Source organism: Coloeus monedula (assembly GCF_965178545.1).
Source record: "Coloeus monedula genome assembly, chromosome: 3".
Taxonomy (NCBI): Eukaryota; Metazoa; Chordata; class Aves; order Passeriformes; family Corvidae; genus Coloeus; species Coloeus monedula.
In genome coordinates, this window is record NC_138783.1 from 111,530,233 (window position 1) to 111,535,860 (window position 5,628).

Below are 5,628 nucleotides of genomic sequence, written 5' to 3' on the forward strand. Positions count from 1 at the left end.
TGCTTGAATTCCTGCCAGGAGAAAAATATTCCTCATCAGCAGAATATTCTGGTCTGCAAGCACATAGATTTTCTTCAGAAAGGACCAAAGCAATGAGTGATTTTTTGATAGAACCATATAGTTAGCTGTATAATATTGCATTACATTCGTGAAAATGTTCAAGACAATAAAAACCATTGCAGAAGCTGCTTTTCATCTGGATGCTCCAAGCTGGCTCTGCTTTTTAGGGGTCAGCATCACGGAAAACATTCCAAGGTTGCACCTTAATGGTTGGGTCTACCAGCAGCATAGGCATGGCATAGCCTACAGGTGTGGTGGGGCTTGCACTGTGTGATATTGATGCCTGAAGATTTTTAGCTTTTTCATGTATTTGTAGCTTTGTAGATTTTTAATATATAGTTATATAGTTTCTAGTGCTTTTCCTGCCCTCTTTCACATTTTAGAACAATAAGCTAACCCTTTCTAACACATTCTTGAAATTCTTTTTAGTCTTATTCTCAAGAAGAGAATTTCTAACGAGGACACCTGGTTTTTCACCAGAATTTGAGAGATATAACAACACATAAGGCAAACAACCTCCTGGACCAACTGCTAAGAGGCAGACCCCAGGGTGGGTTACTGGGGCAACTGATCTCCAATTGGATGTACCTGCTAGATATACTAATTATTTAACCTTATAAAAATTGTAGAAATACTGTATCAGGCATGTGCAGAGCCATATTTGTGCACCTGAAAGCTTCCATTAAAGAATTGCTTTTTTCTTACCACTCTCAATATTGTTTGGAAAGTTTTGTCTTTTGATTCCAAACAGCAATATGACAGACATAAACTCCCTAAACCTGTCCCTTAATTGCTCATCTTGGGAAGTGTGTGTGGAGAAGCAGTGCTGCAGTTTGCCTTGGCTGCCTGCACTTCCCAGGTGCCCTGGCTCCTGTTTCTGTTCTCCAGCCAACATCCAAAGTCCACTCCCGTTTGACACCAAAAATATAGAGACCTTGTGAGCATTATCCTCCTCCATGACATCCCTGTGGGGTGGTGCAGGGAGATATTGCTGTGGAATCGGAATGGAGCAGTTTCCACAGAGTTGGATACAGCAGAGAGATACAGCCAGAAAGACCTGGTTCATTCTGTGACTATCTCCCCTAGACCGTCGTTCCCCAAAACAGAATTTTGGCTAAAGAAGTGAATATTCCATTTTTTTTTTCCTAAGCAAACATGAGGGAGACCACATGATGAAACTTATACAGCTCCTTTGCAGAAATAATTTGCTGCATTTTGATGTACACTGTAACACAGTGTACATTTCAGCTAATCCTTCCCAGTAACAAATTCATGACATTTGTAGTTTTTGTGACGGCTAGGTGTGTGCATTTAATATTTCAGGCAAAGCTTAGAGTTAAGCATTAAAAAACACCTTCTTTGTTGTTTCTAAATAGTTTCAAAAATACACTGATTTTTTTTCCCACTGGGACAGTGTCTGTGATATTCTAAAAAATTCTGCAAATGGATTTGCATTTTCTGACCAGCTGCAAAACATTATTCAACTCCTTTCTAAATTGGAGTTCACTGCAAGGCCACACAGACCATGGAAATGAAAATAAAGATACATTTTATTCCTATCTATTTACAATTGATTTCTTGGTTTTGCAGGCATTTGTGTGTGTCTTGTTAAGATTAACATTTTCCTTTACAACATTACAAGGGTTTCAATAATTCAGTGAACATTTACACCTCAGCAGAGATATAACTGCATCAATGATGCAGGAATAGGGTATGTGCTAGAAATCAATGTTTTACCTCCCAGTTCAGCATGTGGAGGAAAATGCATGGAATACAGTATATTGTGGTTTGCAGTAAATCCTGCTTTTTGAATTAGATTCCAGTTCAGCAAGATATGCAAAAGTGTGATTGGTCCTCTTGGACATGGTGAGCGGTTCATGTGCTCAGAATTGAAGATATCCTTACTGACCTGATTTTCATTCTGTCTGAGAGTAAGACAACTCACTTTGCTGGTCCTTTCATAAAAACCACATTAATATCAGTTTTATGGTGTTGCTCAATGTATTAGCGGTGAAGTCAGGCACATTTATGATACCAAAGCTGTGTGGCTAAATGTTTCCTGGTGAACAGTTTAACAATCCTGCTCCTCTTTTGATTCTCAGTGCTCTGATTAGAGCTAATGTGCACCTTGGTTATTGCTGACTCTTTTTGTATCCAGGAATCCGAGCAGGATGCCAGACAGCTGAATCCCCTTGACATTTTTATAACACATCCATAGAGCTGCTGCATAGCATGTGAGCAAGAGGGTCCAACATCTCCAGGAGAGTAATTTCACCTCATCCTATTTCTCTGTAAAGAGATACAGGAAAGGATGACAGTCCCTACTCTGTCTTGCACAAACTGCTCACACCATGAGCTGTTCTGGTGCTTTTTAAAAGTACTGGGTGGACTTTACATATCCTGAGTGCTAGACCACTGTGTGGAATCACCAAACCTCCTACACCCTCCTGCATGTGCAATATCCAGTCTGTGTGCTGGGGAGCCAAACACATCCCAGCAGGGCAGATTTATGGACCATATGTAGACTGTCTGCACAATGCACACAGAGCAGATCTGACACTTCCTAGAGACATTGGGTTGGTACCAAATAGACTTCCTGCCCCATGGACCCTGAAATATGGTGCCCTGAAGGGTTTCTGTTATGCCTGTAGGGACTTCCACCACCTTGACATACAGCAGAACAGCACTGTGAGGATTAATCCACTTGGGTGGGTTAAGCATCCTGGGATTGCTGGGTGGTAGCTGTGGTAGTGTGCAAGGCAGCATTATTATGCCATCCAGACTCCTCATGAATTCATTACTTGAATTTACCAGTGATGACTGCAAATGTGGTAAGGGAAACAGCAATAACGTAGGGAGATTTTCTACGGGGGAAAACAGTTTATCAGCATTCAAAGGACTTAAACCAAATGTATAACAGGTAGCAGTCACTAATAGCTCACAGTGTTTTTCATTACATTTATTATGCTTCAATCAGTAGGAGTGCTGTTTTCATTGCTGAGTGTACTTGAAGGATAGGGTGTTATTCTCTCCATGTTTTTACAGAGATGCTCCTGCCTGACGCCTGATAGCCCAGACCTTCCTTCCACAAAAGTCCTGCTCTTTGGTTTGACCCAGAGAACAGCCCAGGTTCAGTTCAGGTCTATCAAGTCTTACCCACATCTGACTCATTCAATAATCCCCTGGTCCAGTATCTTACCCCACACATCTGTAGGGCTGTGCTCTGGCACTGTCTCCAGGACCTTGCACTGGTGGGGACAGCTGCCAGCCTAATCCATCTCCTGCTCAGAGGCACAAGGGGTGGACTGATCCCCCTGTCCTGTTCCTCCCCCCTGCAGGGCTGGTTGTGTGCTCCTGCTTGTGCAGGCACATCCAGACCTCACACACAGGCAGGCACTGAGGTTGTGCTGTGTCCCAAGAGAGAATATTCATACTAGCTTTGGTGCCCAAAGTCCAGATGCAGATCCGAAGCTAGTACTAAATCTGGCTCTGATCCCAGATGAGGCCATGGAGGACCACAGCAGACCAGAGGTACTCTAATGTCATATTAGATAGCTGGAAGTCTTGGGAGATATCTGCACAGACCCAGGAAATGTGACACAGGACCGATGGGGCACTTGGAGCAGAAACTTGTAGCCAGCAAGGACATTCTACAGCAACTCAAAAGGCCCCAAATCCAGTGCTTTAGCAACCACTCCCTCACTATATTAATGGCCCATAGAGGATTTCTCCTATGCCTAGAAAGAAAAGCACAGAGTTACCTATTAGCAGTTCACAGACTCTGTAAATACTTGTTCTGCAGCACATTAACAGCAGTGGGAGGATTCTTTGATTATCAGTGCATGATGTCCTAAAAGTGATCTAACACTGATCAGAGATTCTGTAGAGAAAGAGGGGCAGAAAGCTTCTCTATAATTTTCTCAAGGAGAAAGAAGAGCATTTTTTTCCCAGTGTACTAGAAGGCTAAGAAAACACAGTCACTACAGCAGGTAAGAAGCCTGTGGAAAGAATTTGCAAATGATTAGTGCAACTTAGGAAGGACTGAGTGAGGAGCCTGGACAACCAGGAGAGGACAAAGTAAGAATTCTCAAACAGAATTAAATATTTTATTTGAGCCAGCTTACATCAGGAATGACACCAAGTACAGCAGATTTACTCATTGTCTGGTAGCAGAATCAGTTGCCTGTGAAAGTCTGAGCTGCTAAAAGGGAAATACAGGAATGACTAAATAGCAAGGACACACAGAGGTTTGGTTGCCTGAAGTCCTCTAGAACTCCTGAATTAATGTTTGCCCCTTGTAAGACAGGGCTGTAAGTAATGCATAATTATCTCTCTGCCTTTCAGATTTTGTGAGAGAAGGAGAAAGAGCTGCACGAAGATCTGAGCAATGCACTGAGCTGATCATTCAGTCTGGGGAAAGCTTTCATGGCTGAGTTGAGATATATTGAGCTTAGTTTTGTTTTCCAGGAATGTGTAATACTGGTGGAAAGTCTGAAAAACAAATTTCACACAAAGGGAAAGGTTTCTTCTTTCTTCTGGGTCTCCCATTTCTCAGCTAATCACTTGGTTAATGTATTGAGCAAATAAACAGTGCTTTTTTGATTATTTTGCCACAGTTATTTAGCCAGCTGCCTTTCAAATGCAGTGCCCAGAATTTCTGGGTCTTGCCCAAGGTTATGTGTACAGAGACACTTCATAAGCCACAATCAACATTTAATTCCGCCCAGCATTTGCTCTCATGACTAATGGGATACAGCTATTTGCAAGGCTATTTGATTCTTACACAATCTTGTTACCAACTTCTTGAAGAAATCCCAAACCCCTGTGGCCTCTGTAAAGGCTGATGATCCCTTCCATGTGTATGTCTGTGGACAATTTTTCTCTAGGGGCAAGAAATCTGAGGTGCCTCCATTCAGACAACAGATCCTTCACAGCCACAGTCAAAGCATTGCCTGCCCTTGCCAAATCCCTTGGAAAGTTCATTCTGGTCTGCATTACATGCTAGAGGATTAATGAATGCTGCTGCTCTTTAATGGGCCTATTTTCAGGGGATTTACACTCATGCAAAGTAGGCTCCAACACAAGCACAATATATCTAGGAAGAGGGATGAGCACCAAGATCTGCAATCCTTGCTGATCAAAGTTTACTTAGTTGAGCCAAAACTTGATTCCAACTATAAGGAACAACAGTGATAGCTGGAGAAGACTACTGAAGAGTTGGCAGGGCAAATGCAGGTCATTCTTAGTGATTTAAGCACAGAGTAATATTAATTGGAGGGAGAAAGCTAAACTACCCACACAGGTCATAGAGTCATAGAGTCACAGAACAGTTTGTGCTGGAAGGGATGTTAAAGATCCTCTTGTTCCAACCATCCTGCCTCAGGCAGGGACACCTTCCACTAGGCCAGGCTGCTCAAGGCCTGATCCAACCTGGCCTTGAACTGTTCCAGGGATGGGGCACCCACAAGTTCCCTGGACAACCTGTTCCACTGTCCCACCACCTCTAAAGTTATGGGACTTCACAGATTCCTCTCCATCTCACAGTCAACAAGATCAATGGTATTGCAC